The sequence below is a fragment of the Myxine glutinosa genome, chromosome 13 (assembly GCF_964187855.1).
Source record: "Myxine glutinosa chromosome 13, kmMyxGlut1.1, whole genome shotgun sequence".
In the NCBI taxonomy this organism is placed as follows: domain Eukaryota; kingdom Metazoa; phylum Chordata; class Myxini; order Myxiniformes; family Myxinidae; genus Myxine; species Myxine glutinosa.
Genome location: NC_136273.1, coordinates 74,745,106 through 74,767,503, shown reverse-complemented (window position 1 = coordinate 74,767,503; position 22,398 = coordinate 74,745,106). Strand labels below are relative to the sequence as shown.

General features: G+C 43.6%; 1 protein-coding gene across 1 annotated transcript in view; it reads right to left on the bottom strand.

Moving 5' to 3' along the window:
* GREB1L (GREB1 like retinoic acid receptor coactivator) overlaps positions 1 to 21,195 on the bottom strand; it is a 240,453-nt gene extending 219,258 nt beyond the window's left edge. The window contains exon 1 of the mRNA XM_068134609.2: positions 21,109 to 21,195. The gene's annotated coding sequence lies outside the window, so the exon portion shown is untranslated. The remainder of the gene's footprint in view (positions 1 to 21,108) is intronic.
* Positions 21,196 to 22,398: the final 1,203 nt, after the last annotated feature.

The following is a 22,398-nucleotide window of genomic DNA, read 5'->3' as shown; positions in this document are numbered from 1 at the left end:
AAATTGTGGTTGGATATTGGCATTTGTGGTGCGGTGGCAGAATGGTGTTGTGGATGGGTGCATTAGTGTTGTGGAAATGGCTGGGCGTGTAGCCTGTTAGTGTGTGTAGTTGGTTGGGCACTCCACCACTGTGAGGATGTCGGCCAGGTGAGGCCGCAGGTGGGCTCTGGGAGCCGGTAGTTGTGAGTGGGTGCCTGAGGATCCCGGGTGTGGATCGGGCAGCCCAGTGCCAGAGAGGGCACGGAGTGGGGAGAGTGCCAGAGGGCCTTCCCCAGGTAGATAGGTTAGGGTAAGGAGCAGGTAAGCTCGGAGGCAACTGCAGTGGTGGAGGGGTGCAGGTGGGTAGACCCACTGGGAGAGGTACACGCCACAGCCCAGAAATTGTACGAGGGCACCGGGAGATGAATCGGGGGAGTGAGACCCCAAATTGAAGAGCACCACAGTTTGGCCAATGGGAATTGGTTTTTAGAACCCATAGTGTAAGAGGGCCAATGGTTTGGCCGGAGGAAGACCCCGGGTAGTGTAAAGTTGTTAAAGTCATTTAGGAAATAGTTAGGATTAATGAACCTGTCGCACCATACGCAGCCACTTACCTGAGGTGATGATGATGACTCCACACCTGTGTTTTCTTTGTTCTGTTGCAGGAGATGAATCGCTGTGTGGATTTGTGAGACGCATCACGACGTGGATGAGACATTGGAGTGATTCCATCTCTCCCTCCCTAGGAGGGACTGATGATGAATTGGTGATGGCAAATTTTGATGTTCAGTTGGAGATGGCAAATTTTGATGAGAGTTGAAAATGGCAAATTTGATTGGTTAGGAGGGAGAGAAGACGAATTTGGTATATGGGAGGAACGGGGAAGACAGTAGGGATGTTTGTTGATTTGTAAAGTAGATGTTTATGAGTAGTGTTGTGTTGTGTGGATACAGTAAGGGGTAAGGGAGGGGCCATGTAGGTTACCTGGTGGGGGGGGGGGCGTACGATAGGAACGTACCTGTCTCACCTGGTTCCCATGTGCCCCCAGTGTGCATTACCTTATATTGCGTGCACTTTTGCGCCCTTACCACCTTACTCACTTGTTTCTTCTTTTGTCTCCCACCTCCGAGGATCTGGCTTTGGGGTAGAGAGAGAGGAGAGAGAGGTGCTGGCTGCGCAGTTGTGGGCCTGCACTTTCGCTGTTTGCTGCCGGGATCGATACACCATATGGACCGCAATGTTTGTGGCCACCCACAATGGACCGCAGTTCGTTTGCGGCCAAGCACCACCCGGGGATGGACCTATGGGTCAACGTGGCACCTATGCCATACAGGTGAACCACTTTTAGTTACCACCAAGTGCACCACAAGAAGAGCAAGAGACACCTGCAGGGTTAGGGGTTGTCGAATTTATTTTTATTCCAATGAACAATGGTGACTGCACCGATTGGTGGTGGGGTGGTGCTTTTGATGCTGGGAAAGGGTGCTCTGCACGTTATTAAAGGCCGTCGGCCACAGAGCACTCGTGGGTTGGTGTATCGATGTTGGCAAGCGCGCTCTCTCTCTATGCATAACATCTGCATGTGTTCCTCCAAAAACAGGTCCTGGATCGTAGTGTAAATAGCAGCGTAGTCTTGTAAATAATGCTCCCTACCGGCTGTATGTTTAGTTTGAGGATTCTTTCCGGATTCGGTTATCCTGTGGGTGTGTTTCTGTGAGGAGAAGGGTGCAACGTCGCAGGGGGACATATTTACTCATTTGTGAATATCTGTAAAACTGTCGCACTCAGGGTAGAGTTAATAGTAGAGGGAACTACATTGCGTGCCACACTAAAGTAGGTAAAAATTTATCGGGTCGGGACGCCCCGAGGGTAGAGAAGGGTGCAATGTTGCGAATATGGAATTTGGCCTCCATATCCGCTTGTAAATATTCCCCTATTTTCTCCAATACTCCCCAACTTTCCCCAATCCCCCATTCCCTAGTCCCATTGCATGTAAATAACAATCAGTAGAGCCGACCTTCCCCTTATTCCCCCATTAAATGTCGTGCCCAGGTCCACCGCACCACACGTAGACAACTTTCGGACATCTTCCTAGTTATTCTTAATCTATGTCAGTTAAGGCCTCGTTTCCATTAATTATGACTCTTCGTTGCACCAGAATGTGATTATATGGCATCAGTAGTGAGTTTAGGACCTTTCCCATACCTCCTCCCATCTTCTTCCCCAAACAACAACAATAACAACAACTACAACAACAATTACAACTACAACTACGACTACAACAACAGAGGGGCGGGGAGTGTGCGTCCTCACACCGGCTCGGTTACCCGCCATGACCATACGCTCCACGGCGTTACCCCGAAGGGGCTGGCTGTCAGCTCCTCGTCAGGGGCGGAGCCAGTAACCCCCCCACGCACCCAATGAGAAGCAACGTGCCGATTCCACGAGGCGGAGCTAACGAGCCGAGGGCGTGTCACTCCCCGCCGGATATACGCGGCCCCGCGCCGGATGTGACGTGAGATGCGCCCCCAGCCTGGAGAGAGAAGTCGCCACCCCTCGAGCGCTGCAATACCTCCACCGCATCTCTTAAACTGGACCGTACGTGATCCTGCCCTGAGCCCAGGTGCACCTGGAGCGATCGCTACCCGCCTGTCCTTTCCATCAATCCCCGTGTGAGTGAGCCTTGTCCCGTTTATCTGTCGTCCGTTGGGGTTAATATAAGTGTGTTTAAGTGCCCACCTTCCTATGTTTCCCTCTTGTCCCTGTAATCTAAACCTTCCGCATTATTGTAATAACAACCTTTGAGAACCGTATCCCTGGTGTCGTGTCGTATTAATTCCAGCCGTGTGTCTTCTTTTTCCTTCATTGGTCTAGCATAGCGCGATTCGTCAACGTTCGGGCACAATCGGGTAACTTGTGCAGACGTGGTCATACCATAAAACCGCTCGGTAAATAACATCCAAGCCACGTCTGTAACAATATATATATATATACCCCCGCTAACAGCGTGTATACCCCCGCTAATTGGCTAACCCCCGCTCTAGCAGGGAACATGGCCTTAAAATGCATGTTGTTGTTGTTGTTGTTGTATATATATATATATATATATATATATATATATATATATGTATATATGTATATATATATATATATATATATATATATATATATATATATATATATATATATATACTCGTATATATATATATATATATGGATATATATATTTATTTATTTATTTTTGTACACAAGATCGAGGCTCGTGAAAGAGCGAACATTAATCACAAAAATTAACAAACGGACACATAAAACATATAATAAGGGGAGCTGTGGACAAGATGGGGAGAGAGAGGGAAGCACACAAGCACAACATTTGAGGGCAGGGACATGGGAAGATCTGTGGGAGTAAGAGGGCTTAGGGGGAGGAGGCATGGGAAGGGGGGGGGGGGGAGGTGGGAGAAGTATAAAACACATGGAAACTGCAAGGAAGTTTTAAACACATATGTAAATCTTATTCAAATACGAAGTCAATCAGATGAAAATTGAAGATTTTAGTGATTTGAAAAAAAGTGGTTGACCTTTGGCCTATGCTGACCTTTTTGCCTATATTGATCTCAAAAATAGTTTGTGGTTGAATTCAGTTTGCTGATATGAAAATCCTATTCAAATTTCAAGTAAATAGGATGAAAATTGAGGATTTTAGAAATTTGAAAAAAGTGGTCGACCTTTTGGCCTATGTTGACTTATTGGCTTATATTTATCTGCAAAATAGTTGGTGGTTGAATTAAATTCGCTGATATGTAAATTCTATTCAAATTTCAAGTCAATCGGATGAAAATTGAGGATTTTAGAAATTGGAAAAATGTGGTTGACCTTTTGGCCTAAGCTGATCTCCAAAATAGTTGGTGGTTAAATTCCGTTCGCCGATATGAAAATGCTATTCAGATTTCAAGTCAATCGGATGAAAATTGAGGATTTTAGGATTTGGAAAAAAGTGGTTGGCCTTTTGTCCTATGATGATCTTTTGGCCTATATTGATCTCCAAAATACTTGGTGGTTGAATTCAGTTCGCCGATATGAAAATCCTATTTAAATTTCAAGTCAATCGGATGAAAATTGAGGATTTTAGAAATTTGAAAAAAGTGGTTGACCTTCGACCTATGTTGACCTTTTGAGCTTTTGACCTAAAAAATATATAGGATTTTGTCGGACCTCAAACCCTACCATTTGGTGAAGTATTGTGAAGGTCGGTTTAAAATTGTGACCTGTAGGCAAGTATAAGTAAGTGGACAGACAAACACACACACACACACACACACACACACACACACACACACACACACACACACACACACACACACACACACACACACACACACACACAAACCGGAGTGATCAACATACTTGTCCAAAAAATGACAGACAGGGGTGAAAACATAACCTCCATTTACCTTCGGTGGCGGAGGTAACAAAAGTAGAGAAACCTGATTAGTGAACATGACACGTTGTTGTTACTTTCACGTGATTAGATTTTTTTTTTTTTAAATTGACAGAGGGATGGATATTGGATATGGATGTGAGCCACACATACCCAGTCAAATGTTTTCTTTGTACACTGTTTGCCAATTCCATTATCAAAGACTGGTATTGGCATAAAAAGCCAACAATTTTTAAATCTCTATTTTATTTCAAACCTCTGACTCGGCTTTTGGTTTTTGAGCGCTTGGCTTTACAGTCAACAAATCGGAAGAAACCACAAGATCACCGTCTCGTGTTGCTCTACAATAATCATTTTAAAACACAAAGGCCCATTTGATAATCACAGTAACAGGTACCCTTCTTAGTAATCCAAGTTGCACGGTCTGTACACTTAAAAAGAAACCATCAATTGCTAAATAAAATCTAATTACTGCAATTAATCACGAAAAGATTTCTCAAACGGAATATAATTTCCGTGTATGTCGGTGTATTAATCAGACACGCTCCATGTTCCAATAATAGATATTTCCTGCAACATAAACTAGAGAGTTCATAGCACACCTTACCCTATGGAGTGTTGAGAAAAAGGACATGGGAAGAATCTTTCAAACTCTTGATTTGTGTTTCTGAGCATGACCTACATTTATTTTGTTAATCAACCTTGCATAACAGGTGTGATGAGAATCACACAGCGTTATACACCAGCATATTTGTCAGAATAATAACCACCTTTAGAGGCCATTTTTCCCCGCAAGCGGGGGTTGGCCTTTTTCGGGAACCGTGGTTGTTGTTGTTTTTCGGTCCCCTTTTTGAAGCAATGTTTTACGGCCGAATGCCCTTCCTGACGCCAACCCTTTTTGCCGCCTTTAACGACAAACAGGGAATTACCAGTGAACTGGTACTCAATTAGCCGACCTCGGAAGGATGACAGGCTGAGTCAACCCCCCTGGTGTTAATTCAGCAATCGACCGGGATTCGAACCCAGGATCCTTGGATCCTAAGCCGGCACCCTAGCCGCTAGCCCAACACCAGGGTCAAAATGTCAGAATGCAGAATCATAAACAGTTAATCTGCCCTCAAGGCATGAAGACGTAAATGCTGATTCTGATGGCTTTTGCATAGTTACTCTGTCCTCAGGGTATGAATATTTTTCGAAGTCCTGCTAAACAGAAGATTTTTGAAAGTAACACAAAGACGTTTTGTGCTGTATTGGGTTCAAGTATACAATATAATTAAACTGAAATTAAATAAAGATTTTTAAGGTTGTCGAAAAAAAATTCCAGTGTTCAAGTATATAATTCAATTTAAATTAAATAAAGATGTTCAAGGTTGTAGAAAAATTCCGGAAGTTTAACGCCGTTGATGAAGTCACTGTCTTATACACCACCTTGTTTAACACGTTACATTGGTTCTTCATGCTTGTTTGGGTCCTTTATGATGTTCTTTAAAACAATGTTTCATGTTTGGAATGATTTTCAATTTTATTTTATTTTCAAAAATTGTTGTTGTTTTTGGCACTCTGTTGTGTCATCCCTCATCTTTCTGACAGGCAGGCAGCAGCCTGTTCCCCCTCCTCAGACCTTTGCAAAATCACAAACTGGTCAAATACTTGGAATATGTCTTTCAATTCTGAGAAATCCCACACACTCACTCTGTCTATCCGAAAGGAGCGTATGGCAAACCCTCCCATCTACTTTCTCAACAACCCTCTCAAAGAGGTTCAGTCACTCAAACTCTTGGGTCTCACTCTCAGCCATGACCTCTTTTGGACAAGCCACGTTTCAAAATTGGCCTCCAAAGCCGGATGCCAACTGGGTATCCTCCGCCATGCAAAGTCCTTCCTTAGCACAATTGAACTCCTATCCACCTACAAGGTTTTCATCCGCAGCTTGATGGAGTCCTGCTCTCCCCTCCACTGTCTCACATCTTTCTCAGCTTGACGCCATGGAACCAATGGCTTTTAACATCATTGAAATCTCTCGTGAGGAAGCTGAGTCTATGGGCCTATCACTTCTCCATCGCCGATAGGTCAGTGGTCCCCCTGTCTTCTTCCACCTCATTCGTGCCTTGCACCCAATGCCCTCTTGGTGCTCCACCCCTCTAGGTATCTGCAGGACATACGTGGTCCGCCAGGAAGCCTCTCCTAGTGAAACTGTTTAAAGCCAGAACCACTGCTCACCTCCACTCATTTGTTCCTCTTTTTTCCAGCCTGTGGGACCACCTTCCGCACTCTCTGTAATCTCATTGTTAGGCCGAATAATATATATTGCTGGTCTCTGGTCAGACCAAAGTTGCAGAATTGATGCGGCGATGCGGTTCTTTTTTTTTCCCTTTTTTTTTTGGAAAAGCATGGATTGCACATATAAAGGTGTTGTTTTTTGTGTCCTCATGCCTTGCGGTCCTCCTCATCTGCCGTGGCACTGTCCAGTGAGAAATTAAAGACAGCCAATTATAGACTGCCATTTCGTTCTCGAGATCACCTCGCCGTACCGTCAAACATTCCAATGCGTCGATCGCGTCAACACTGGCCATGCGCAAGTGGTCTAACAGGCCGATGGTCTCCCACGATCTCTTCTCCCAGTCCACCAGATGATCACAGACACCTACAACTTCATGACAAACGGGATAGGATCCAGGCCTAACTAACGAGACCACCCGCAGCTCTCTAGGCCTTCTGGTTGCTTCACACGAACCCGACAAAAACGTCTTCGTTTCAATAAATGACAATATCCAGCCGATTGGATCCATGACGGCACGGCACACAACATTACTCATATCTTTGGAACGGCTGGTCGGATTTGGGCAAACTAAACGTAGTTTTGTAGGGGAGAACCGTGCGCGAACACAGACCCGTATTTCCCGAGATAGCGCGCTGGCCCGGCAACAACAGGCGCGCGCTGTTGTAGGTACCGTTGGAAATTTGAAAAAAAAAATTGTTCACGCGCAGGGTCAAAATCGATGCGCGCGCTGACCAGAGACCGGAAATATGTTTTTCTCGGCCTTAATACCTCCAGGTCGTCAAGACAGCTGTTCACCACCAACTCAAGTCATCCCCCATCCAAAACCATGATAATTTTACACCCATTAAACCACGCCAACCCCTCCCAAAACTTTGCTTATATATCCATCGTCCTTCACCCTTTGCTTCCTCCCATACCAATCATCGTTACCTGCATCCCCTGGTTGCCCATATCCGTCAAATTTCTCCCTCTGCCCTGCTGTTGGCATTTCCCCTTTCTCCTGCTGTTTCCTTTGCTTTGTTGTGTTTTTCATTCAGTGTGAAACACAAACAACCAAATGTTAAAATGACCATCAAATATCAGAAGCATAGGCATTACGGGTCTTCCAACAACACAGTAAGTATAGCCATTAGGTTTCATGCCTTACCTTCAGGTCGCTTCGGCCAAATTCGCTCAGGTTTCTTAATACAGTAGTATCGTTTTCGTAATAATAATAATGATAATAACAATGAAATTAATGAACAGGATTATAACTACAACAACAACAACAACATGCATTTTAAGGCCATTTTCCCTGCTAGAGCGGGGGTTAGCCTTGCGGTCCCCATGACAATCTTCTCCATTTTGCCCTATTTTCTGCATCTCTCCTTGTTAACCCCCTTGCCCGCATTTCTTCTTCCACCACCTTTAGCCAAGTCTTTCTCGGTCTTCCCCGTCCTCTACTTCCTTCTGCATTCATTTCCATCACTCTTCAAGTACCACAACAGGATTATAACTAATTGACATATTTGGGAAAACTTAGATACACAGACCAGGAATTGAATCCAGGTCCTCTGGTGAACCGTACCAGTACTCCCACATATGTCAATCAATTTGTTATAATCATGTTCATTAATGTAGCCTGGTGTTGGCTTAGCGTTTAGGGTGCCGGCTTGGGATCCTAGGATCTTGGGTTCAAATTCCAGTCCATCGCTGAATTAGCGCCAGGGGGGTTGACTCAGCCTGTCATCCTTCTGAGGTCGGCAAATTGAGTACCAGTTCACTGGTAATTCCCTGTGTGTCGCAAGAGGTGACTAACAGGGTTGGTGGCAGGAAGAGCATCCGGCCATAAAACATTGCTTCAAAAAATTGGACCATGGTGCCTGAAAAAGGCCAACCCCTGCTCTGTGGGGAAAAATGGCCTCTAAAGGTGCCTTCTGATCATTAATACTCCTGGCTCTAGGGGGGAGTTCGTGACCATCGCAAAAGTACAAAGTCACGCATGATTTTATTGTTGTACATACCAAGACCTTTCAAAAAAATGTGGGTGACAAGCCCAAATCTGCATCGATTTTTCTACAGAGGGCGCTTTTCAAAATGGCCGCCATAAGTATTACTTTTGACCATATCTTGGTCTGTGAGACTCATAGAGACATGTTATTGGTGCCTAAACCTATGTTTTCAGGGTCAAGGAACTCAATAAGACCAATAACAATTACATTGGCTCCTTCGTTTGGGGCAGCCATCTTGAATTTCAAAATGGCCGCCATTCAAAATCGCAGTTGTCCATATATCAGTCATCAAAACACATAGACACTTGATGTTTGTGGTTATATACTCGTGCATTTAAGGCCAAGGAATCCAATGATAAGAGTATAATAATACAGTGGTTCATTTGGTTGAGTTGTCATGTAACCTAAAAATCCACAATGGCGTCCAAAATGGCCACCAAAACCTAACGGCTATACTTGAAATGACTCTAAATCAATGATTATATTTACCTCAAAGTTGTAATTTCGGTGCATATCAGAGTCTAATGTTTCATCTCAGTTGTAAGGATTTTTACAGTTTTCAGTCTTCTGGCATTTGAAGAACACAGAACATTTTACCGAAGCTTCTCGACAAGAGCACGTTACACGAGCGCATTTGACACAATGACACACCAGGGACCAACGTGGCTCGAGGGTTTTCCATGATGTTAATGGCAAAAGATGGCCATTCTCGAGGGTAAATCCGTAATCCACATGGATCAAGGTCTCCTATTCTAACGTTGAGTTCCCTATCTAGAGCATGCATAGTGGTGTATGCATTGTAGAATGCACGATAAATGTGAGGTTCAAGGCCTTGACTTGTCAGTGGCAGATTTTGATGCGATGTTGATTTTGAGAAATGGAATTGATCAGCTCGAAGCTCCTGGAAATTACCGGATTTTCTCCCAGCATCTCCTACTTTGACCAAATATTGTTCTGCATTCTGAATCACTGCAGAAGTTAGTGGAGCGTTTGTGCCAAATCCTCGCAAGTGGATCTCAGGGTCAGCCTTGAGGGCTGCTTTCTTGGTGCCAATCTTGCTGGTGATATCACACCCTGTGAGGCTATGTAGTGCTGGAAGGACTGCGCAGAGATCAAGATCCAGCCGTGCATGCAGAATGTGAAGGGGTACATAACGGGTGGTGGTGCCTCTACCTGCCCGTACCCACAGTTCCTTCAGTCCCTCTTGAAGAAAGATTGGCATATAAAACAATAAGGCAACTATCACATCTGTATCATTGGAGATAACAACGCAGGTTTTGTAACCTGCCTGGAGACAATCAAGGATATGCATGGGTATGCGTAGATCTGCCTCCTCAACTGTGCACTGCAGGTTCCGCATGTCATGTTCTGTACTATTGTGTATCTTTATGCACTGCCAGTCATTACAGTCTATGCATAGCTGGCTGAGTATTGTCGGCTGTTCATGGCCTTGCGATGACTGTTCATGCACATAGTTATAGATTAGCTTCTCCAGCAGCACTTTGTTTTTGTTCGATGTCCAGAATGTTGCCATGTCCTTAGGAAGGGGGGTTGTCTGTTCAACCGTGCTCAGAACGACTGGAGTCACACTGCATCTCCGCAACCTTTCACTGTCTTTCACTGATGGATTGTCATTGTAAATGTCAAAGATGTAATCACATCTACCATAATTGTGGTACACATCCGTCATCTGTGTGAAGTTTGAAAGCAGATCAGAGAGAAATTTGAAAGTCCAGTGAGGGGCACTCTGCGAACTGCTGCCATGATATATATAAAGAAGGCCGACTCAGGCTTGTGACGGTAGGAATAATCGTCAGACTTCAGTTTATCTTCAAGCTCACGAATAAGTTGACTCTTCTCAGACTTGGTCATAAGCCCATCATCATCGAACAGCATGGGAGATGGCAAAACATCATACTTCAGAAGAGCTTCTGTGTTAAGACCTCTATCTCGAGCGATTTCGATTGATTTGTCAGTCATGTTCATTTTCTGATCACTTTCCTTGTTGTTTTTTTGGGATTGTTTCTAATTGATATCATAGTTTTGATGTTCGTTCTGTGAATAGTGTCATTCAGTTTCAAGGTTTTGTTGATTATATCCTTTCACTGTGGAATGCCTCATATTTCTTCTTGCCTTTTTCAGATGCGTTCAGGACATCATTTCTGATCTCTTCTGTCATCACCTCTTTTGTGACAAAGTTGTGCAGCACTGGGGGACACTCTGCTGAAAATGGCGACCCTCTCTCTTCAATGTACTTCATCATTTCTTGGATGTGCCCTTCTTTTTTATTGGTGGTTGACTGTGATGATTCGTGATGGTGCCATGCCTCGGACGTGCTCTCATTGACGCCAGTATACTCGCGATGCAAGTTTTTTACAGCCATCATTTCATGATAGATTAGATCCCACTGAGCGACATATTCCTTCTGTTTGGCATGCCCAATGACACCATCACTGCACTTTGATGAGAGTTTGATAGTCTGCTCAAGCTTCTGATCACCGCCAACTGCTGTGAAGCGACCAGGTTTGTCCTTAATTGAGAAGGAATGACCCTCAGAGAAGTTCCTGAAGACAGATGGTGCTGTTTCAGACAGACTCCTTGCATCTTCTAGATACACTGTGCCCCAGCGAATGTAATTAGTTGAGTCCCAAGCAGCAAACTCATAGAGGGCATGTTGCAGTGCATCAAGATGTAAGTCCCATAATCCTTCTCGGTCAGCTCGCAACAGATCAAGGGCTATTTTATGTCGTTTCAGGAACTGACACCAGAATTGTAAGTTCTCATTTGTGGATGATCTTGTCTTGATGAAAGTCTTCAGATCATCGATTAGCTTTGAAGAGGACATTTGGAACTGCTCCAAGAGCTTCTGACTCTCTGATACATTTCCACTGGCTGTGCTTTTCTTAAGCTGATCTATTTTCTAGTTATAACTAATTTCTAGTTCATGAGAATAGTTTTCGACTCCTTTATACGCAAATAACTCCTTGTACAGCAGGCGTTGCATTGATTCAGCAAGGAGTTTTTGCGCATCCAGTGAACGACTGTAATGTCCTGCATTGAGAATAGAGTTCTGGATCACCGTTGGCCCATACACTCCAGCTTCGAGCCACACATTTTCTGCACCATAGTGGGGCAACTTAGCATAACAATTTTGCATTTTGTGAGGAAAGCACCAAATTTGGCACACTAGTAGACTATCATATTATGAAAGGATCTGGATATTGGGCCATATCAGATTCAGAGATTTGATTTTTGCAAGATTTCGATTTGATTGGGATCGAAGAGAACACCTTCTTCGTCTTCTGTACAGTGAAGTTGCCAGCCCTGAATTCTCTGGCTACATCTGGGTGCTTCATTGGGAGTGCAACCATGTCCCTCAGGTGAATAGGGACCCACCTGGCATAGTGTGTGTGGTCTAAGGCATGGAACCATGGGACCAGTTCCGTCAGGGCATCAAGGTACATCGTCAATGAAGCCTGCCGGAGAGAACGCACGTAGACCAGTATGAACATCTCTAGTTCCAGCACAGTTTCCCAGTACTGAAAGTTGGGAATGTCTTCTCCTCTCTGGTGACACCAGCCTTCGAACTCAGGCAGGTCTTCTGCATCATCAGCATATGTCATACAGTGGCGTTCATACGCACGGTGTTGCAGGATGTGCAGTGCCGCTGCAGTGATTTGATGAGCTCTTCTTGTGCGGGTGACGTGGGCAGCTCGCAGGAAGGAGTCGGCCGTCCCTGGCGTTGCAATCTCAGCTTGCAAATCTGCAAAATTTGCAAATCTTGCAAAAATCAAATCTCTGAATCTGAGATGGCCCAATATCCAGATCTTTTCACAATATGATAGTCTACTAGTGTGCCAAATTTGGTGCTTTCCTCACAAAATGCACAATTGTTATGCTATATTTAGCTTAGCTGCCGGACTACCACTTCCTTGTAAACTCTTTCCAGTGCATTTAAGCAAAGTCTTGACTGTGTGGAATGTCCCAAGACATAGTACGAGACTCTTGAATTCCACTGGTCGCAGAAGCTGGATCTCCTTAGCCATACAGTACACCTTTTTGAATGGCGGTTTTGACTGGGGGCCATTTTGAAATTCAAGATGGCTACCGCAAACGAAGGAGCCAATGTAATTATTGTTATTGGTCTTATTGAGTTCCTTGACTCTGAAAACATAGGTTTCGGCACCAATATCATGTCTCTATGAGTCTCACAGACCAAGATATGGTCAAAAGTAATACTTATGGCGGCCATTTTGAAAATCGCCCTCTGTAGCAAAATCTATACAGATTTGGGCCTGTCACCCAAATTTTTTTGAAAGGTCTTGGTATATACAACAATAAAATCATAGGTGACTTTGTACTTTTGCGATGGCCACGAACTCCCCCCTACACTATAATGCACTATAATGAGCCTACACTATAATGAGCTCACACTATAATGTAATTGTTTCACGACGCCCGTGGTGTTTGTAATTGTGGACATGGATTTGTCCCCGCATTGGAGGAAGACCCTCTCGTGAGCAGGCCGTTGGTGCTCTTATGGTTGGCAGCAAGTGCCCCGGAAGCAGTAACCGAAAAAGAGTGTCAATTATATGTGGGAAAATTGGATGCTTGGCCAGAGTCGCCCAGATAGTTTAGATGGCAGAGCACCAGAAGACCTGGGTTTGATTCCTGGTCTGGACATGTAAGTTTTCCCATATATGTCAATTCATTAATAATCTATCTATAATTCCAGTAATCTCTGTATGTGTGTTTGTTTGTTTGTTTGTTTGTTTGTCTGTGACCGCTGTTTCTCGACAACCACGGGTCCGATATACTTTAAACTTGCCAGGTATATTGCTGGGGACCCGAGGATGTGCCTTTTCAAGGTTTCATATTAATCGGACAATTACTTACCGAGCTATGTCCAAAAAACGATTCAACCAATCAGAGAGCAGCGAGCTATCGCGTGTGCCGAACGTGGCGAACACACTCTGCCTCGGACGGCACATTTGAGAGCGTATTCATTTATTTCACGTTGGCAAACTATGTTGGCGTTAAACTATGTTTTAAAACTAATTAAAACTACTTTGCGATTCATCGTAACTGCGATTCGTAACTGCCGTTCGCTTTGGCTTTGCGAATGGACCAAACCATTTCATGTAAATAGAGGGGGGGGGGATTGTCACCGTACTCGCAAGCCGTTCGCTTTGGACCAAACCATTTCATGTAAATAGAGGGGGGGGATATAATTTTAGATATAGATATAGTACGGGCATGCCCTAGTAATAATAATAATAATAATAATAGCCTTAATACTAATAATAATATAGTAACTATAATTGTAACACTGCAATCCCTTTGTCATGACTGTAAAGTTACTGGATTGAAGCGGTGTATGGCTCATGGATGACTCAATGAGAAGGGTGTATTAATTATCACGGGAGTAAGGAATTAGCCTCGGTTTATTAATACAGTAACATAGTCTTCGAAAACAATAATAACGTTAATAATAATATAGTCGTGGTGCTTGTGGGTTTTTTTTCACAGGTTAGGTGTATGTGCCTATTGCTGCAGTCGGGTGTGATATAGTTTACCACTCATTGCTTTTAGCTATGGTCGCCGGATAGCTCTGCAAGCGAAAAGAAGGCCGAGTGTGTAAGTCCTTCCTTTGGGTACAGAGCCTCTACCCTTGCCAAGACTTTCAGACTCCCTCGTCGTGGGGCACCATGGTAACAGTGCTCTGATGGCACTGGCTAAATGTCTGGAGGATCTCAGAGCATGTTGGTACCCTAGAGGTGTAGTGTGCTTGGCACCCTCCATTTTGAGGACATGCTGTGACACTCATCAATCGAACCAGGGTAAGTGGAGCTCTTTAGCCTTGGTAGATAGTCCACCGAGGAGAAGGAAACTCTGATTGCAAATCCCGCTGCTGCCTTGCAGGGAATGTCTCCCAAGACCCGTGGTTCCCAACCTGGGGGCCATGGCCCGCTGGGGGGCCATGGTGTATTTCTCGGGGGGCCATGGCGGTAATTTGAACCATATAAAAAATTAAATATTGTTTGTTTGTTTTTTTGATATGGTTTTGACTTTGATATTGGTTTTTTTTTTCCTATTGCAGATTTGACGTTATGGCTTCTGAGAGTAAAAAAAAAGAAAGTATCTTGACGAATACATGAAGCTTGGATTCACGTCCATTACCGTGTCTGGCAAAGAGAAACCACAATGTGTGCTGTGTCACAAGGTTTTGAGTACTGAATCCATGAGGCCATCCAAGTTGAAGTTGCACCTCGAGACGAATCACGCACAACATGCAAAGCAGGATCCCGAATTTTTCAAGCGGCATGAAAGAAATTTGAAGCGCCAGAAGTTGGATGAGGGAGGAGCTTTTCAACAACAAAATGTAGCAACTGTCTAGGCTTCTTATGAAGTTTCTCTTGAAATTGCAAAGAAGAAAAAAAACCCCACTTGATTGGAGAGACACTCATCAAGCCTTGTACCCTCCTCATTGTCGAACGGGTTCTTGGCAAGGCAGAGGCTCGCAAAGTTGAACAGGTGTCTTTATCGAATAACACAGTGCAGCATCGTATCCATGATAAGATGTGAAACAACAGATCATCAATGAGATTAAGGTGGCGCCTTTCGGCTTGTTTTCTTTTCAACTTGATGAATCGACCGATGTTAGTTCCTGCTCCCAGCTCCTGGCATTCGTTCGCTATGTCAAGGGAGATTATATCAAGGAAGAATTCTTGTTCTGCAGTGCCCTGGAAACAACGACAAAAGCTAACGACATCATGGAAAAAAATGAAGCTGTTCTTCGATGCGGGAGGAATTCAGTGGGAGAATGTATGCGGTGTCTGTACTGACGGTGCTCCTGCCATGCTTGGTTCCAAATCCGGATTCCAAGCAAAAGTGAAGATGCTGGCACCACAAGTGAAAGGAACCCACTGTATGATTCATCGCTATGCCCTGGCTTGTAAGACTCTCCCTCTCTCATTGAAGAAAGCTCTTGAAGTCATAATCAAGATTGTTAATTACATCAAGGCAGGGGCTCTCAACACCCGAATGTTCAAGGAGCTGTGCAAAGATGAACGCGGAACATGAAACGTTGCTGTACTATACTGCTGTACGCTGGCTTTCTGAACCGCGATGATAAAGGGAATGTTCTGAACCGCGTCTTTGAACTTCGTGCGGAAGTCAAACATTTCTTGAATCTTCAAGGGAAACATGACCTCGTGCAGCATTACGACGAAGAATTGTGGAACGAACCACTTGCTTATCTTGCTGACATTTTCGAGCAGCAGAACCAGCTAAACCTCAAGCTCCAAGGAAGAGCGACTAATATTATTCTTTTCCATGATCATCTCAGAGGATTTGTTGCCAAGCTCCAAAACTGTCACAGGAAAGTGAACACAGGAAACATTGCTATGTTCGAAAGAATGTCTGAATTGCAAGACAGCATGGGAAAAGACCTTGATCCCATACTGAAAAATTACATTCTTGAGCATCTGCAGTCACTGGAGATAGAATTTCATAAGTATTTTCCTGATTTAGACGACAATGAGGCAAACATTGTGAGGAATCATTTTTCCGTCAACCTTTGCGTGGAGAGCATGCCGGAGGCAATGCAAGATGAATTCCTGGATCTCCGAAACGATTCATTTGCCAAAGACACATTCGAAGAGAAGAGCTTGATGGAGTTTTGGGTGGGAATGGGTCGCTACCCTAATATCAGCCAGATAGCTATCCGGGTGCTTCTGCCATTCTCGTCTACCTATCTCTGTGAAGCGGGGTTTTCCACGCTGTTGAATATCAAATCGAAACAGCGTAATCGGCTCCACGTGAAAGATGACCTCCGCTGTGCCCTGACTGTGACTTAACCACGGATACCCCAATTGGTAGCTAAAATGCAATTTTAGCCATCCCACTGAGTTTTTAATTTACTTTTATGGCGCATGCACCGCGTCCCTAGTTTTGATTACCTGAGTTGTTGTCGAATCGAGTTTCTTTATGTGAGATTATAACACTGCGTTAAATACAGACACAACAGAGGTTTTTAGTTTTCACATATTCTTGACTTGGAACCTTTTCATACTGTTTTCTTGTGTGACAGTTCTATTTTATGCTGTCCATAGTGTTGCTACTGATAATATTAAAATCTCATATCAAACATGCATCATTCGAGCGACGTTGCTTTGTTTGCTTCTTCCAAAAACGATGTAATTGGGAGCCAGTAAGGAACAGAAAAAAACTATGGAACTAAATGTTCATGTTGGCTACTTGGAATGCCTCATTTTCTGTGTAATAATTTACCAATTCTCATACAAACAAAATAGCCAATTAAATGAAAAAACACCTCTCAGAATGCACCACAGAGCATCTAGAAATCAAAATGTTTCTGGGAGTCATGCCACCAGACCCCCTAGCCTGCTTACACGCGATCCGCCACTCGACCCTCGCGAAAGGGAGGTGCTAGGGATGTGCTCTGGGAGCCAAGGGGGCCATAACACAAAAAAGGTTGGGAACCCCTGCTCTAGACAAAGGCTTGGTCCACATCTGATTCTGTGGTGGCATCAGGAAGGGCATCCAGCCACAAAAAAAACATGCCTCAAATATCCCTTTTGGAGAATCAGCCATTAGGTGAATCACGGCTTACACATGCAAGCATGGAAATGGCCGCAATGCGATGATGATGATGATGATGATGATGATGATGATGATGATGATGATGATGATGATGATGATGAATATAGTAAATATAAACGTAACACTGCAATCCCTTTGTCAAGTCTGCAAAGTTGCTGGATTGAAGCAGTGTATGGTTGGTTCATTGTTGACTTGAAACATATAGATCTCAGTGTCTCAATGAAATCTCTTCATCGCCATGGTGACAGACAGCTTAAAGACATTGAAAGTACTTCAAAAAAATGTAATACCTACATTATTTGCAAACTGGTATCCCCACCAAGATCATACTATCCTCTTCAACTAATGTATCAAACAAGCCTGGCTATGCTACTGTTAGACTTTCGCTCTTGTTTTAATACAAAGTCAAGGCTTGTGGAAGAGCTAGAACACAGAATGGATCAGGATGCAACAGAACAAAAAGAACAACAGAAAGAGAAGTGGGAAATGGGCCGAAGGACAAAATAGATGGAGACGGACAAACAAGTGATGTGGGTAAGAATGGGGGTGGGGGTTGGAGGGGAAGTTGCAGGGGTAGAAAAGATGCATACGGGAGCAAACTCTCAGGAAGCAAAAATTGGAAATTTGGAAGGAGGTGGGCTTGGGGGTAGGGATGTGAGGTTACCGATGGTAGAAAAGGTAATGGTTTTGGATTGGGGACGATCTGAGATGGTGGTGAACATCGGTCCTGAAGGCTTGGAGGGAAGGATGAGATTGAAGAGAATGTGGAAGTTGATTCCACAGATGGTAAAAAAGAGGAACAAATGAGTGGAGTTGAGTAGTGATTCTGGATTTGGGGAGTTTCACCAGAAGGGGGTATATGGGGGACCATTTACCCCCTGCAGAATCCTAGAGGGGACAAATCATGGAGAGGGCAGAGGGTGCAAGACCAGAAAGGAGGCGATAGAAGACAGAGAGACTATCGACTAGTCTGTGATGGCAAAGTGATAGGCCCATGACTCAGCTTCATCGTGGGATATTCCAATGATCTTGAAGGCCTTGGTTTGCATGTGGCAGGAGCACCGGCCCAGAGGGGAGATCGGTACTCCATCAAGCTGCGGATGAAGGCCTTGTAAGTGAATAGGAGGTCTGGTATCCCAAGAAAGGACTTTGTATGACAGAGGATGCCCACTCAGCGACAGGCCAATTTTGAAATGTGGATTTCCCAAGAAAGATCATGGCTGATATAGTAAGACCCAAGAGTTTCAGTGACAGAACTTCTTCAAGAGGATTATTAAGAAAGTAGATTGAAGGGTTTGCCAAATAGTCATTTTGGAGAGAGATAGTGAGAGTGTGAGATTTGTCTGAATTTAAAGACATTCCAAGTGTTTGACTGGCTAGTCATTTTTTCATGATCTGAGGAGACAGAAGAGGCTGCTGCCTACCTATCTGAAGGATGAGGGATGTCACAGCAGAGGGTGGAGTAATCAGAAAATAGATAAAGGAGATTTTCCAGAGAATCAGAGAGATCGTTGATGAAGATTAGCAATAGGATGAGGCCTGGAACACAGCCTTGGAGCACTCCAGCCTTGACAGGGAGTGGGGATGGAAAGGGTTCTGATGAGAGCTACCAGTTGGCTGTGAGAGTAGAGTAAGTCAGGAAGCCATGCGTGGAGTTGACCTTGGATGCCATAGGCAGAGAGTTTTGAGAGCAAGGCAGGATTGCAGAATGCATTGAAAGCTTGAGATATGTCCAGAGAGATGGCCCTGATCTCATGTGTGATATTGAGACCTCCATCCATTGTTGAGAGAGCAGAAGCAGCATGTTCAAGGCAGAGTGACCTGGTCTGAATCTGAATTGGTGATTGGAGATGAGGTTGTTAGAGAAAAGGAAATGTTTCATATCAACTGCGATGATGGATTCCATGACCTTGCTGATGATTGGAAGTAAGCTGATAGGTATGTATAGTTACAGCGATCACTTTGTGCATATTGTTTATGTAATACAGTGATATTGGCTGATTTCCAAGCAAATGTCAGATGACTCGGGAAATGAGAGGGTAAAAATAGCAGAGGGGATGTGCAAGAGCAACAGAGCAGGTTTTTAGGACAAGTGAGCTGATGCCGGTCCAGTCCTGTTGCAGAATCGCCAGAAACATCCTCTCCTCAGTTACAAAAGACACAGTCCAGGGGGTGTGATGGGGTAGGGTGGGTACAGAAAGAGAGGGGTTGGGGACACAAGATTTAGAAGCAAACACAGAATTGAGGAATTCGGCACCATTTGAAGTGAGGGAAGGGACGGAAAGGGAGCATACTCCAGACTCAGACGTGACAAGGTGCCACAAGGTTTTTGAGGAGGAAGACAAGTTTGAAAGCCCATTCTTGAGATTGAAAAGATATTGTTTTTGGCTCACCTGAGAGTAGTTGCAAACTTGTTGCGGGCTTTGTGGAATGATATCAGGTTGCGCTCAGTTGGGTTTGACTTCTAGGAAGAGAAGGAAAGTTGTTTCAAGGCAACTGCCTCACCACAGGATTCATTGTACCATGGCGCAGGTGGATGAATCTGTGCATATAAGAGAGAGCAGATTTCTATGGAAAAATTCCCAGGTTGAGTTCATATCAGGGGTGGTAGATATAGGAGACCAGTCCTGAAGTGTAATGGCTGCTTGCAGTTCCCACCAGTTTGTCTGAGTGAACGGCCAGACTCGCCAGCACTGAGGATGTTCTCGGAGAATGGCTAGAGATTTGTTAAGTATGGTATTGAATTGTTTTTCAAAAAATTATAGCTGCAATTGCTCTTTATGGCCACAGAGGTTCGGATGGAATTGGTCCTGTTGGAAGTGAGCTAGTTCGGTGAGAAACCTAGTATTGCTGAATCCAGAATAAGCTAGCTTGTTAAGCCCTAAGGCCAATGCCAGCTTTAGTCAGGGGTGGGGCATACCTATGTTATAAAATAAAGGCAAAACAAGATCGAACATGCGCCGCACTGAAGAAAAAGGTGAACAATACCCAGGGGTAATGAAAGATAATAAATCATGCCAATGCTTTAAAAATGGCAGGCTAGGCCAAGCTCTTGGTATATCACACCAGAAAAAAACATAAAACATGGAATGGTAGAATATTAGACCTGGTATCCACTATTAAGTAGAACAAAGTATTATTGATAGAGTCCCAGCTGAGCTTGTTGATAAAGAAGGGCAAACACCCAGTTCAAATGGAATAAACTATTGTCAATACTTAATCAGCAGGAAGGACATCTCAGAGATAGTAGGCTCTCCTTTGAGCTTCCTCGTCTGAGTTAGATTCTCAACATGACTATAAACCATGGAACTGGTGTTTCGGTGGTACAGGACCTCATCAATTAGTGTGATGTCGGTCAGAAGGGACATTATAAGCCATGGTCCCTTATTCCAGCATTTGCTTCTGGCGGACATTAAAGTCCCATTGGATTTTTCAGAAAGAGTAGGCCATTGTATGCCAAAACCATAGTCAAATTCCAAATTCTTGTCCATCATTTCACCAACATCCTGGAATGAGTGTAGACCCATGATGATCATCATCATCAATGAATAACCCTGGATAATTCCTCCCAATACTTTTGGTTGTTGTGAACAATAACCAACCACACCAGCCAACAAGCTTTAGAAGTGGATACTCAAAAATGGGTCACCTTGAAACAAAAAATGAATCAACTTATGGCTTTCAAAAGTGTGGAAACAAATGCCATCACGCTTACTCTATATAATGTCAACTCCAGATATAATAACATATGAAGCAAATTCAACAATGGTGGCACAGTGACCTTGAAACCGTACCAAAGATGTGGCAAGATGAAGAACGAAACAGGTGTTGGAAAAGGTAACACCGTCTCTCGAAATGGTTTCACCACATGCTTGAGAGGAATGTTCCAACAGCTACATTTGGAAAATAAAGGAATAAAATGTTGACCAAGAAAGACGAAGCCAATACAATTTGCAGACGACCATTTTAACTTCAAGCAATGCTGAAGAACTAAGAATCACGATGGAAGAGTAAATTAACTTGGAGACGATATAAGATGAGACGAAAAGGAATATTATGAAGACAAAAGTCATGATCAACCGTGATGCAAAAAATAAATAAATAAAACAAGAAATATGTCGTGCATAGCACAACACTTGCGAAATTCCCAAAAATAGTTGTTGGCCTATGATGACTTCAAAAATACTTGGTGGTTGAATTCAGTGACCTGTATGCAAATCTTCTTAATACTTCAAGTCAATCAGATGAAAATTGATGATTTTCGAAATTCGGCCTATGTTGACCTTTTGGCCTATGCTGACCTCAAAAATAGTTGGGGGTTGAATTCAATGACCAGATATGCAGATCCTCTTCAAATTTAAAGTTAATTGGATGAAAATTGAGGATTTTAGAAACTTGGCCTACATTGACCTTTTGGCTAATGTTGACCTCAAAAATACTTGGTGGTTGAATTCAGTGTCCAGATATGCAATTCCACTTAAAAATGCAAGTCAATCAGATGAAAATTGAGGATTTTAGAAATTTGACAAAGTTGGTGACCTTTGGCCTATGTTGACCTATTGACCTTTTACCCCAAAAACAACAGGCTTCTTGCTTATGAACAACTGTACCATTTGTTGAAGTTTCTTGAAGATCTGTTGAAAATTTTTTAACTGCAGGTGACTGACATACAGACAAACAGACAGACAAACAGACAAAACAAGCAGACGTAATGTAGAGCACGATACTGGCAAAATCCACCACCCAACCCCCCCCGCCCCCCTTCCCCGAAAAAGAGGTTACAATTGATCCAGTAAATTGTCCATTTCAACAAGGTCAAAATTGACGATCTTGAACAAAGCTCGGATCAATAGGATGAAAAGTGATGATTTTTCAGATGAAAATTGATGATTTTAGAAGTTTGACCTATAGATGAACTTTGACCTTACGACCTCAAAAATAGTTGGTTTCCCAATTCAGTGAGGCACCATGCAAATGCTGTTAAATTTTCAAGTCAATCGGATGAAAAATGATTATTTTTCAGATGAAAATTGATGATTTTGGAAGTTTGACCTAGAGTTAACCTTTGACCTTTTGACCTCAAA